The 14,685-nt window shown below is 41.6% G+C and overlaps 1 protein-coding gene across 7 annotated transcripts in view; it reads right to left on the bottom strand.

Moving 5' to 3' along the window:
- The window catches only part of tmtc4 (transmembrane O-mannosyltransferase targeting cadherins 4), a 131,227-nt gene that overhangs the window by 87,476 nt on the left and 29,066 nt on the right, over nt 1–14,685 (bottom strand). For 4 of the 7 annotated variants that reach the window (XR_008572547.1, XR_008572550.1, XR_008572551.1 and 1 more), the window contains exons 20-21: nt 8,419–8,591; nt 8,316–8,346 (exon numbers count right to left, since the gene is read on the bottom strand). The gene's annotated coding sequence lies outside the window, so the exon portion shown is untranslated. Of the gene's footprint in view, nt 1–8,255; nt 8,347–8,418; nt 8,592–14,685 lie in introns of all 7 variants that reach the window. The other 3 variants (XR_008572546.1, XR_008572549.1, XR_008572548.1) reach the window with 1 other exon arrangement.

Genomic DNA, 14,685 nt, shown 5'->3' with positions numbered 1-14,685 from the left:
GCTTTATGACAGGACTTCCATGCAGCCTGTTGTCATTAGCGGCCTCCAAACACAGGCCGCCATGGATGCTGCTGCCACTTTACTTTGCGTTGACACCATTAAGTCCGCCACTGTTTGGTTGTGTCCCAAAGTTGTTAAATGAAACCTAGTGGACCTGCATGGCTGAACAGCTGACTTTCAGTCTAATTGACACGCACGTACACACATGTGACCGTGCACCGGCGCTAGTGGAGACATGCACGGGTCACCTGGCAGGTCACGAGCCTCCCTACTGGTCACCCCCTGCTGTAGGACTGCATTGATTATGTGCTTGTCTGCACTCGAGCATGTACGTTTGGCGCATCGGCACATGCGGCACCATGACACGTTTAGACACCTGTGTGTGTTTGCATCATACAGGCGCCACTATACCACAGAACTTCAGATAAACCTGTCCATACTTATTTAACACTGGAATTAATAGAAATTTGGATGAATAAAGTAAAGCTATCTACAAAAAAAACATCCTGCAAGTTTCCAAAGAGAGGAACACACAGGGTAACCTCACAATTTGAAAATAATCTATTTCTAAATGCTGGTCAACCTCCAGTTTGTTCTGATTTTCAAACCTTTCGCACAAGAAATAATGGGAATAGAAATTATATGTTCCAGGGTCAAACTGTGAACATGTTAACCACTGTTAATATTATGTGTACAAATTAATTAATTTAGAAAAACACAATTTATGACGGACACAGTTTGACTCTGGAACAGATTATTTCTTTTTCCATTACTTCCTACTGGAACAATTGTCTCTAAAGCTGAACAGCTCCGCAAAATGTTTGAAATAACTTTCTTAAAAAAAAACATTCTTAACTGTCATACAAGTGTAAGAAGAAGTTACTCACTGTTAATAGCCATTACTTATATTTATACTCAAAATGATGAAACCCATTTTATGATGGCGACAGTTTGATTCCATAGCAGATTATTTTTATTTTCATTATTTCTAAATGTGACCAAATGTTGAAGTTGAACAGTGTCCCAAAGTGTTTGATGTAAGTGATAGTAAGATGTTATTACCACTGTTAGAGCATGAAAATAACGACAAAGGCATAATGAAAGTCACCAGTGTATTCGTTTTGTAAAGCATTTTTCATTGTCATACAAGTGTAAAAAGAAGTTAAGCACCACAGAACAGAAAAACAATACAATACGCTTTTTTTGACGTAAACTTCTTGTGTATAATACTTGAGGCCGCTCATTTTTTTTGGAATACGTGTCCCAACAAATGCCCAAGAAAAAGCAAAATTAATTTCATGCTGGCTAAACCCAAAAATAAAAATATTTGTAAACAATAAATACAATAAAAATGAGTTCATCCATGTTAATATTAAAAGAAAAAATGACAGCCATTCCAAAGTATCTGTATCGGATTGATATTTGTGTAATGAGATTGATATTTTTCCGTTCTCTTATGTGATTATTTTTTTTTTATAATCATTATCAACAAATTAAAATCACAAAATCATTCAATGATGTGGAAAATGTTCAGTTAAAAAGTATTGGAATTGGCAGTACTGGTCTTGTATTTACTTGGTATTGGATGAATACCAAAAGTTTGCAGTATCGCCCACCCCAGTTCACATATTGCTGTACACTGGCTTGAAAACAATATGCCTAAATTCATAGTAACTAGCATGACATCCTGCATGACAGCAGTTTCGTGCCATGTGTGTATTTCCTCCCAAATATTTTTCAAATTCAAAATTGTACATCCTCACAGGTTTCCACAGCAAACTCGTAAGAAAGATGGCAGCAGGTAGCAGGACAGACAATACGTCAGGAGCAGATAAGTGCTAGTAATTAGGTTGGTGCCGCCCACCTCCACCACACCACAGCCCTTTAATTAAAAGGCAGCAATCAAAGTATCAGATGGATGGAAGGCTTAGCAAGCATCACTACGCCTCACAACAGTGTGATGACCTCACATGTCATCCATTTTGTGTCCACTCGTGAAAAAAAGAGCGTGTGATGTAGTCCACTAGAGAGTCAGGAGGGCATTAAATGAATACGCTCTCCTAATGGTAGACAGAAAGCTCCCCAGGAGAGGTCATGAAACAAGTGCAAGCAGCCATGACTGGGGAGATAATGTGTCCACACCACAGATTTTCTCTCTCTCTGTCCACTCGTCTTACCAGCAGACAGGTTTGGGGCACGTGGTGAGCTCATGATTGACAATAAAAGTCTAGTTGTGCAGGAACACGTTTGACTGACGCATGTAGGTACAAATCAATTGGCACAATTAGCTGTGAAATGATAAAGGATGATGATTACGGCGCAAAATACCATGCTTTAGCTTGGTACCGTGCTGAAATTGTTTTTTATAGACAATTAAAAATACTAATACGGTGGGCCCTGTTTATGTCGACACCCTTCGGACTGGATGACTGACCTCAACATAAACGGTTGTCATCATAACCCGAAGCCAAAACTAACCATTGCTTGCACATTTACTGGTGACTTTGGCCAGAGATATAAGAAGAACAGGTGATAAAAAAAGGATTTTTGAAGATGGCAGTTTGCTGATGTGGTTTTCCTCCATTTGTGCATATTTTTATTTACATTCTTGTGTTTTCATATGATATTTTATACTTTTATCCAACAGAGCTGCGGCTGTTATTTTGTAGGATGTCTTGACTACAATGACAGTTAGGTTTTTCTACATGCCCAAGTCTTTCTTTCGGTGGCTAACAATCTAAAAAAAAAAAAAAAAAGAAAAAAATTAAAAGTTGCATTTTGTTAGTTGCTGTGTAACGAGACACTACCTGTTGTTATACTGCTGTCGTTTCCCACTGTTTACGATAATGAAGTTAACGACAAGCTTTGTGTCGGATTTGTGTGGACGTCGACTTAAGTGGACACTTTCTAGTAGGGATGCTCCCATCAGAGTGTTACGCTGCCAATTCCGATCAACCATGAGTGAAATCGGCCGATACTGATCACATAGATTAAGCGTTCATTTTTCAATTTATTTATAATGAGTGCGATTGGCCAGGGGTGCCGTATAAGCGGGAAAAGTTAGATATATGAAAAATGGAACCAGAAATCCTTCAGTTAGACAAAACCATATTTGACTACTTTCTCCAGAGAACATACAGTATATCACTCGCGAAACTTACAGGGGATGACACGCCTTCTTTAAGGAGACTTTCAATGTGAAAGTACATTGGTGGAGCTCCAGCAGGACTCCCAGGTAAGTGAGAGAGCAGGTAAGTGGACCAGGCATGGCTGATGTGACTGATGATCACATCGTGAGACTCAAAAACTCACCACACTCCGTCAAGTGTTTGTTCCTAAAATGCTGTATTAAATTAAAACGTTTTAACCTGCTACCCCAGGCAAGGTACTTTTCGTGGCATTTTTTGCAGGGTGCAAAATGTGTATCACTCTCGCAACCAGCAGGTAAGTTCCACACGGCAGATGTGTTTGTTTGGCACGTCTGCGCAAAAGTGGGCGGGGGACGCTCGCTACAGACTACAGGCTGCATTAGTACAAGCCAAACAGTATTACTTACAACAGAGGACTTTTCAATTTTGTTTGTTAGCTTCTTTCATCGCAAGCTAACTATGGTAATTAAAGAGAGAAGGGGAGTGTCATTGAGGCTGGAACTCAATGTGTTACATCAGTGACTTTTATTGCAAATGCTAATCCTGAAATCAGAGAAGAAGGCGTTCACAAAGTATCAAGGGTCAAAAGGCATGCCAAATACAAACTATTTTTTTCTCCTGTGTTTAGAAGCACTTATAGGCCAGAAGAAATGGCAACATCTCTAATTAAAGCCAAAGGAAAGAGTGTCATCTGCTGTGAACTACCAACTAGAGGCTCCAAATCAATAGACAGTCAAGCACAACAACAAAAAAAATAGACAAAAAGATGAAGCACAACAAAAACAGTGCTCAAACATAACCATCACCACCATCATCATCATCGTCATCATCATGAACCACCGCGGCTGCCCATCACAGCAATATGATAGAAGCAGAAAACAATACCAGGCTGCTTCTACCACCTGTATGGAAACGAACAAAGCTGGGGAGAAGCTGTCTTTTGCTTCTGTGGAGGCTATCATCACCTACAGGACTTCTATTTTAATAGACACAAGAGAAATGTGGGAATAGTGGCGCTAATAGAAGGAATACTTTAGCTCTTTATGGCAAAGATTCTGGGCAGCCTTACTAAAAGCAACATAAAGGAGCATCATTGTGTGTGTCTGTGTGCATGTCCAAAAGGGAATCTTCCTTAGTTCTAACGCACACACGACTCGCTTCATCTTAATGTGCATTAGCGTTGCAAATGTTTTTCGAGAGCCTATTTTGGTCTCCTTTGGAATAAATGAATGGCGACGAGGGGAATCTGCATCCAAAAACACAGCAGGCTGGCAGCCATCAGGCCTCTCCGCTCTGTCCTTACGGACTTCAAATGGCTTATTTTTATTTATCGGAGCATAGCGACCGGTGCAAATGTATTCGTCTGTGCTGCAGTTTGGCACCTGCACAGGGAACACTGCTATTGGATTTTGCTGACAAAAAAGTCAGTGGTGCAGATAGGTGAGCAGGGGAGCAACAGGTGAGCCAGGGCAGTGGGCCCTCTAACCCTCTTGTTCCATATCAAATCATGGAAACTCTAAATCTAAATTCCAACTGTAAGGAAGACCTATTGAAAAATTGTATAAAAACTCATATAATGCCCTATCTTAATTATTTTTAACCTTTTAACACCAAGGTGGTCAATTTATTTTTACACTTAAATGACAGTTAAGAATGTGAAAATGCTACTTGTACAGGTTGACGCCGGAACGTTTTAAATGAACTTACAATATTTACACTCCTCAGTGAATCACCACCTTTTATGGTGGCTGGGTTTGAGTGCCCGAGTGATCCTAGGAGCTACAGTATGTTGTCTGGTTATATACAGTTTGCTATATGTGCCCCTGGTAGGGTCTCCCAAGGCAAACAGGTCCAAGGTGACGGGTCAGACCAAGAGTTCAAGACGACCCTATGAACAAACACAAGAGGAGGGACCGCACCTCGCCTGGGCGTGGGATACCGGGGCCTCACCCGGAAGCCAGGCCAGGGGAAGGGGTTCGCACGCGAGCGCCTGGTGGTTGGGCCTTCACCTGTGGGGCCCAGCTGGGGGATCTCCTCCCTGTAGATCCTCCACCTGCGGGGGCAAGCACAAGGGTCCGGTGCAATGTGTTTTGGGTGGTTAAGGGTTGGCGCCTGGGCAAACTGATCTTCCGCGGCCAAATCTGGTTCTTGTGACATGGAATGTACACTTCTCTGGTGGGGAAGAAGCCCGAACTTGTGCGAGAGGTTGAGATATTCACCTACACCCACAGTTTGGAGCCTGGAAGCAAACTCCTCAAGAGGAGCTGGACCTTGTTGTACTCTGGAGTTGCTGCAAGGGAGAGGCGGTGAGCTCGTTCGGCGGTTGTCGAGTGTGGGAGCAGTTTGGTGAGGCCATGGAGCACAACTTTTGGTCAGCCTCGAAAAGGCTCTGGCAAACCGTCAGACCCCTCAGAAAGGGGAAGCAGTGCCCGGTCCACACTGTTAAAAGTCGGGACGGAAGCCGACCTGCTGACCTGGACTGAGGATACAGTCGGACGATGGAATACTTTGAGGCCCTACTCAAACCCACTGAAATACCTTCCGTAGAAGAAGCAGAGTCTGAGGACACCAACGCGGAAAGTTCCATCACCGTGGCTGAGCTATCTGGGGTAATCACAACGCTCCCAGTTTCACCCTAAAATCCTCAAGCCTCTGGATATTGAGGGACTGTTAAAAACGCATTTTGAAGGTCATAAACAAGTTTTCTAGTCCATAACTACAAAAATATTTCATTTATAAAGAAGGAATTCTACTTTGCGGAAATTCACTTATCACAGTCTGGAACCAATTAACCGTGGTTAACAAGGGATTATTTACTGTAGTGAAGTAAGACTACCATGATCTGGGGTCCTTTTTCCTTCAATGGAATGGAGCTTCAGGTTGCGCAGGGGCGTAAAACAGCAGTATTAGATATCATCTATTTAGTTATAGTTTAGACTTTTTCATTATTACCAATATATTTCTTCAGTTATTTACATAGTCCACTTACGAAACCAAATGTGGTTCCTTAGCCAATAAAGCTACCTCCCAAATGCTCAATTTCTCTATTTGTTGTTAAACAGAGGACAAAATCATGTTTTATAAGACGTTTCTTACATCAAGTGAGGGTGGGAAAGGATTCAGCTGACTAAAAACAAACGCACCCCGCTGACTCTCTATGGACACACATGATGAAACGCTACAAGAACCCCAGTTGGTGCTCATAGTGGAGATTTTCCTTTTGTCCTGCCAGTAACACGATCCTCCTCGTCCAAATGAACACGAGTCAGAAATGGGATAGTTTTCTGTTCCCAAATGTGGCATTCCCACACCCACGAGGGCACCCTTATTGAACAGAATAAGGCCTGGAAGTGACAAAAAGTGCTGGTTTGTTGGCGCGAGAGCAAACTCGGATCAGGAATACGAGCAAAAGCAAACTGGGATGGGGAATCTGACGCTCCAGAAGACGCCGTGACGTGCGGTGGTGTGTGCAACGCAGCGCAGCGGCGTACATCTGCCGTTAGCTCGCCGCTTTGACAACTCCATCAGGCCGGTCTCAATGTAGCTGTCAATCATGACAAATCATCTCATCCCTCGGCGCGGCAGCTACGCACATGACAGGCCCCTACAGCTCTATTTATTTACACCCGTGCACCACCCCTCCCCTGGTGGGCTCCTAATTAGACAAGCGGGAACAAGAGGAGAGGTGTATCGCGTTAAGTTTCTTTGGAGAATGGTGGCTTTTCAGGCAGCCATGTTGGCATTTGTCTCGTTTCTGTTTGCAAGCGAGGTCCTAAGGGGTGTCACTCACTTAAAGACCTAGGCTCGTTTTCAGTGAGGTTTAATTAGATTAATGCAGCTGCGGCGTAGCACAAAGCCCAGGCGGAGCAGACACATTAGCCAGATAACTAAACACTTCCAGGCAGGCAGAGAGTGCAGACGGTGTTTAGCATTTCACCCTTTTGGATAATTGTGTTCTGTAATACCTCCAAAGTGTTTGCTGCATCTATTAATTACTATGCTAATTGAGGCCCCAAAAAGATGGTTGCCAAAGGCAACCAAGGGAGCAGAGAAAAGATGGTTAGTTTAAAGTCAATCTATGGCTGCATTTACTGTATGTCGTGGTTACGACGCACTTCCATAAATGATTGATACTGTACAAAAAGAAAAAGAAAACTAGTTATGTGCATGCAGTGGAAGAATACATAGTTATGTCGCAATGCGTCTGTGTAGGCTCTCAGTCGTACAGGAGTTGTCCATCGAGGAAAAGGCTTCTTGAGACGTCATCTGTACTTCTGTGTAGAAGGTGTCGGACGTTTCGCTCCTCATCCGAAGAGCTTTGTCAGCAAGCTCTTCGGATGAGGAGCGAAACGTCCGACACCTTCTACACAGAAGTACAGATGACGTCTCAAGAAGCCTTTTCCTCGATAGTTATGTCGCCACACTGAGGAAGCACAGCGTCAGTTTTCTACTTTAGTTGACTTTTTGCACTTCCTTATGTCTCCCAAGCAAGTGCCTTTCAAGCATAGGGACGCTTGTGATCGCAGTGCGTCAAGGAAAAGGAAACTGAAAAGTGAAGTGAAATGAAACATTGTAAAATGGCTCAGAAAGTGGAGAAATGTTGACCAACATTGGAAACACACGTGGTCTAAAAAGGATAAAGATGGTATGCTTGTACATGTGAAAGGATCTGCTGCTGAAATGAAATGGACAGTGATAACTCAGCAGTGTAGTGGTGTCATTATTAAGATGTCTTTTTCCCCATAAGACCAGTTTCTCCCTCCCTTGTAACGCCCCTTCCAGTAGGGATGCGTACCGAAAACTCTGTAAAACAATGGCACTGGTGCCAACATACACAGTAGTAACCAGACCGAAAACTAAATAGCTACCGGCGCAGATGACATTGAACATCTAACTAAAAGGCTAAGGATGATAGTCAAAATTTTGGTTGTACTTTACCTCAAAGGTAGAGTGGAGACTCTCAACTATAAAACTAATGATACTAGGTCAGGCATTAGCATGTGTGTCTATTTTGGTCATTTCTAGCCCTGTTTCCTCGGATGTTACATTGACAAATCTGCTTGACAAATGCAGGACCAGAAGTGGTTTACATCGTTGAGGAAGTACCTGGTTTGCCAAAGGAAAAGCATTGATAGTGAGTGTAGATGTCGCCGAGTGAGTAGGTACCATGTGGCGTCATTCTCTCCTTGCAGTATCCCTGAAAACAACAGTGATATGAATCAAGGGCCTGTGGAAAAACAAACATGTCCGTCATTGAGATGTGTCATACATGTTCTGGACCGTCTTCTGGAGTCTCCCGCACATGAGCCTCACTTGTCTCCCACACAGCTGCTGTCTGCCTCTGGAGGCGTCGGCCCGAGACCGTCACCCCACCATCCTTTAGCTACACATCATCTTGCAGTGTAGCGGGGGCCGCTGGGAATCAGCTGACTGGCACCCATGCTGCAGACCAGATGAAAAATTCCAAGGATTTACATTTTGCACTGTTGGATCATAAGGAGGTTCCAAGTAGAGAATCAAAATGGCAAAAGAAGAAATGGGAGCAAGACAAAAAAAATCGGCGTTAGCAATTTATATATTGCAACCATTAAACTATTATAGGCTGATCAAAAGTATAAGACCACAGCTCTTAAAAACTAAAACCACCCCTAAAATAGAAAAAGATGTGCAAAAAGAGCTCAGTAATGAGTAGCTTTGCTTTTTAACCTTGTTAGTCACCGCAAAAATTGGTTTGGGCATGCTTGATGCCGGTGTTTCCAGGAGGCTAGTGGGAATGTTGCTCCAGGTGGTGAAGATGGCTTCTGTATTCATTTCGTACTTTTAATTTGATGTCGTTCCTGTCATAGTTTTACACAATACATTATAAATAAGATAAATTAGATCGCTATAATGTACATGTTTTACTGATGTGTTGATGACTAGCTAGTGCACTGCTATTTCTAGCTAATGCTAGCACTGAATTGACAGAAGCCCCTACATAGCTGTCCTTGGTGATGCCTACCGTTAACTAACAGCTTGTACCCAATTTTACCTCGCAGTTCCAAGCAAAAAATCTGACCAGAGACGGCTCGCTTCTAAAATTTTTTTTTAAAAAAACGCTCGCTATAATGAGTATACTATAGTTGGGACACTCGTATGCCGAGGTACCACTGTACAGTATAAATGCCGATAAAAAAAATACTGGCAGTGCTTCAGTACCTTCCCGATTCTCTCTGGCAAGTCGACAACGACATAGTCCGTGACAATTCCAATCACAGCGACAGCAAATAAAATTAACTTTGGTCTTGTTGTGAGAGGCATGTGCCAGGGCTTTGAGGCAAAATACTCCTTTCTTTCTCCATTTCTGCCCAATATTTGCTCCCCCTTGTAGCTGCACGGTGACGGCTGCTTCGTCAAACTACGCCGTTGGCCGAGGGTCAAACAGGACGTGCATGCAGTAATCACGCATTAAAAAAAAAACAGTGCCAGTAACAGTTGCCTTGGTTAACGTCATTAATCCATTCCAGAAGGTCCGACTCAAACCAAAACGGACACTAACCAAAGCAAATCATGTCAATCCAATTAATCCATTCCAGACACCCCAAAATGTTAAGACAAAACACAGTTTCCAGACAATAATTATAGTTACACATGCAGAAAATGATGCAAAAACAATTACAAATGACAATGAACAGACAACTGAACATTTAACATCACTTTTACCTAGATGGGTTAGAACCCCCCACCCCGCCACAAAACATCAATTAACAAAATAACCCAACATTTTTAAAAAATATATCCAACTAAATATCAACTTTCTAGAGCCAATAAACATGCACCTTGCTGTGTAATATGGAAAATGAAAAAGAAAAAAAAGCTGGTTGCAGTGACATCGCGGAAGTGCGCCGTCGAGGATGCCTAATGTCTGGAGACGTCTGCTGGGTTTGGCTGTGGATGCCACGAACGTCCTACAGTAAGTTTGAATGCTTACGTTTTGTTGTTGGAAGCACAAATGAGTGTTATGGATGTAAAATGAAACAGGCAGAAAGACCGAGTGTCACCCTCGATGCGCCGCAAGGTTGCGTATACTGTAAATGTACAGAATGTGTGTGGACGCAGCCAATAATTGAGCCTTGCTGTCACATTTACGTACCTCTGAAATGACGATGGTCTTCTCTTTAAGCCGTAAAATTATGACATCTTGCGCCCTTGTCTCGGTACGGTCAATCGCCTTCGTCTTTTGTGCACTCCATGTGTTTGTTACATCGCGTATCTCTCTACAACTCTGATACAAAACGTCCTAAAAAGGCGCCCGTGGCCCAAAATTCATTGCGCGATCAAGTACAAGTATGGCAAGATTTCGTCTTGTGTGTGTATTCCAAGATGGCGGCGTAAACAAGCCGGACAGTATTTTGGACGCTAAACAAGCAGGGGAAGGCAAGCCAAAACCGAAAAACGCTCTAACTGAGGTATCACTGTATAAACATGTATATTTCCGCCCCAGTTTGATCCTGTCCCATCTGGACTTTTTATATTAGCTCCGTGTTGAAATCTTACAATATATCACACTTCAGCGACCATCATACAAACCGAGCGGAACAGATGCCGATAGAAACATGTTGAAGTTCCAGGAAAAGAAAGGAAATGTACAAAATGTATCTAATCATTTAACTCAGTGTTCAAACAACCTTTTTGAACCCACGGCCCGGCTCGTGTTCCCACAAATCCAAATCTCCGCGGACCGGGGGTTGGTGGGTGGGGTGGGTCTCATAGCGATGTAATGTATCTCATTTGTTATGTAAAAGTAAAGTAAAAAATAAAGACAGGAACAACATCAAATTAAAAGCACAAAGTGAATAAAGACCCACCACTCAGCAGTAAAAGCTTGCAGTTTTCAGAGAGGAGATGATAGTGTTGCTGCTTGATGTGTGTGCTAACAGGCAGTGTGCTAGCATGAATTCACTTGAAGCTGTGCACACAACAAATATACACATTAGCACTCGATAACGTCATCAAACTTTACCTTTATGCATTCCCACAGAGTATCAGCATTTGGGAGCAAATATGAAGTGGAAAAAAACAATAAAAATACAGTATAGTTGACCATCTGTGCAGAGTTGGAGAAGGCTAGCGCACGTACGATGGTGCGTTCAAGGACTGTCAAAGAAAGTGGGACACTCGCAACAAACAACAAACATGCAAAAACTTGTAACTACATTATTTTTTTGAATAAAATAATGGCCCATTTTTCCAAAATTGCTATGCATTTACTTTAAAATTGTATTTAGTTATTTACAAGAGTATTTTTGTGTGTGTGTGTATTTTTTTTTTTTAATCATTGCACCTGAAAGGTTTCTTGGCCATTAACTGATAAGCGTCTGTGGTGGCATCACAAAACAAATCAAAGAAAACGCTAAAGGGAAACTGGAGGGTCAACTTTAGTCAAAACAAATGAGCTATTAGTAGCATAACTATTCGTTACGATTTGACTTCGGTATGTTTTACGGAGCAGCCAGAACACATATACATGTAATAAGTTTCATGTCCTGTTCTGTGGTTATCATCACATTCCTCCTCTGTCATTTATGGTACCCATTTCAAAAAATGCCCAAAAACCAAAAACAACAGGTTAATAATCAAAAAGTGATCAGAACGAAGGCCTATTTTTGTCTTAAATTTCTCCCAAATTCAATTGTCAATTCAATTGTCTTCAGCACAAGTTAGTGAGGCGTGGCATGAATATTTATTACATCTGTCGTCTTACTCAGCCATCTTGTAAGAAGCAGCCAGGGCAGATATGCATGTAATACGTTCTATGGTTAACATCACATTTCCCCATCCCTGGTGCCAACAAAAAATTCGAAGAAAAAGCTAGAGTTACTCCTAAAGATGCTAATCCGCCATCAGGGGCGTTTGAGATCAATTACTAATTAGCAGTAGCGTATCAATCGGATCAATTCACTAAGAAACTAACAATGTTTTCGTGTGTGACGCTATGAGAATGCGTGCATAGTCTTACAGAGTGGAGAAAACAAACAGAGGCAGGGGGTACGGGGGCAGGGGCGGTGTTCAGTGTACAGTACATCAAATATTAAATTGTTTACCACAGCAGATTCGAGTGACAGTAGCACTGTAACACTAGTTACACATTCAACAGTCATTGTGTTGTTCTTTGGGGGTGTCACAGTGGGCCGCCCACCCTATTTGCCTCCTGACGTCAAAGAAAAAGAAGGAAATGTGCTAATAAAGAATGATCCAAGGTGCCAAATAGCGCTCGTGGGCCACACAGTGAATAATTCACCATATTTACCTGCTCACTTCTCATGCTAGCTGCTCGCGAGATAAATAAATGATAAATAAATGAAGCGAGAAGGGCCAACATGGGAATACATGCTAATTGAGCCGGGGGCTGGCATCAGGGGAGGGGAAAGGGGTGCAGGTGGGTCTAAGTCAGAGGTATGTTGCCATCTTCTGGTCCTGTGGACACACTTCAGGTGAAAAAAGTGCACTCCTTATTCACTCCAATGAGCCACTATTAAGAAATGATGCAGGTAAATTAAGTGGGTGTTAAAAATAAAATAAAAAATAGAATAACACAAAGTAGTCAACCAAAAAATGTAATGATAAAAATTTATTAAAATGTCAAATTATAATTTGGCAATTTATGGCTCCAAATATCTTCAAAAGTAAAATTACACATTACACATAACCACATCTCTTTAAAAATACATTAAAAAAAAATTATACAAAGGGCAAATAATAGCCCATATGTTATTTTAAAGACAAAACATTAGGTACAGCTGTGAAAAACAGGCTTTTGATTTAATGACTCAAAAAATAATCTACAAAACTGGGATAACGCAATCAAATAATGAAAACATTACAAAAAAGGTGCACTTGAACCATGTGATTTCTCAGAGGAAATTGTCTTATTTTGGAAAATCATGTATTTAAATCAAATGTTATCATTTAATGATTATGAAAAAAATGTAATATCATTAAATATGATGAGGCTATATCATTATTCAAAATATATAAAAGTTAAAAACATTTTTTACAATCCTTAAGTGTACTACTACAATGATCTGAAGTTAACATTTTTTAAATGGATTTTTATATATATTATTATTTTTGTGGTATATTTTTTGCCACTATATTTTTGCTTAAAAGACATGAAGGTTAGAAGCAACTTAAGCTACACATGGAGACGCAATGCTAGAAAGGTTGTGTCCTAAAACAGCACGCCGTTGCCCCTGGGCCTTAATCATGTTGTATTTACATGGAAATGCTCTTAAAAAGTCTTTGTCGTGACTTAATTTTTTGTGTGAAAACATGCAACATACTCCATTGTTTGTCCATGGGCTTGTTTTCTCTCCCTGCTAGAGGTTCAGCTGTATTTGCAGTGAAAATATTGTTCCATACGTGTCTCCACAGCTGCTGCACTTTGCCTAATGTGGGGCTTTGAGGAGCACCTAAAAGCTTTGCTCTGACAGCTCGCAGCCCCCGCTAACCCCGCCACCCTCTCCTACTTTTGAAGGCCCGACACTGGATATCCCCTTGGATCTGGAACACGGTCCCAGAGTAAACACTGGTGGTCTAGGAGGTTAACTCGGCGGAGCGCTCGTATGGCCCTGCTGCTGAAATGCATACGGCTTCAATGAGGATGCCAAAATCGACCCCTCCACCCTCCTTTTGCTCCCCTTTGTGACTTTATGCGCCGTTTTTGCGTTTGACCCCACGCTTGTCAGCAGCTTTAATTAGAAAAACACATTAAGTTGAAGTCTTCCTCTTTACACTAGAGCTCCAGGAATTACACGTAGCCCGCTTGTGTCATATTTAAGCAGTGGTGGGCAACCAGCGGCCCCTGGACCAAAAAAACAAAAACAGTCCGTGCAATTCTAAAAAGAAAAAACAAAATCCCAAAAGAAAAACTAAAATTTATATAATATGTAAAAATAAATGGTGACATCATATCTTAGTGTAGTGTAGTGAAGGTAGTCAGTTACACGTTTTTTTATTTGTCAAAACTGAAGGAGGAGATGCCATTTTTTGCAGAATTTTTGACATCTTTAGTATTGTTGAAACAGCAAAATAGCACCAGTCATGTGTTTGTTACATAAAAATCACATACCTTTTTTTGTCGTAAGTGAATTGGATATTCTATATTAACTTATATTTTAATAAACATTAGATTTTAAAAAGTGATTTATTCAGGACAACTTTGAAGCTTAGTCCAGGCTTATGTCTCATTGTGAGGGAAGCTGACCTGTGATTGACAGCATGTTGACAGAAGTATCGGGCCACAATTTAGCAAAGTCCCAGAACACACACACACACACACACAGACCCGAGGGTCCACTGACGTTTATAGGCTCACTAAGTGGCAGAAGGAGAAAGACGCTAAAAGCTGATGATGCAAATGACATTTTCATGTAGACTGCTTCTAATATACGAGGTGTGATGCTTGACCGCTGTGTGTGTGTGTGTGTGTGTGTGTGTGAGACTGAAAAAAGTGTGTTTATGTACGTTTTTTTTAAAGTAATTAACAAGAGAGAAC

Source organism: Dunckerocampus dactyliophorus, chromosome 9 (assembly GCF_027744805.1).
Source record: "Dunckerocampus dactyliophorus isolate RoL2022-P2 chromosome 9, RoL_Ddac_1.1, whole genome shotgun sequence".
NCBI classification, from domain to species: Eukaryota; Metazoa; Chordata; class Actinopteri; order Syngnathiformes; family Syngnathidae; genus Dunckerocampus; species Dunckerocampus dactyliophorus.
This window is presented reverse-complemented; position numbering and strand designations above follow the sequence as displayed.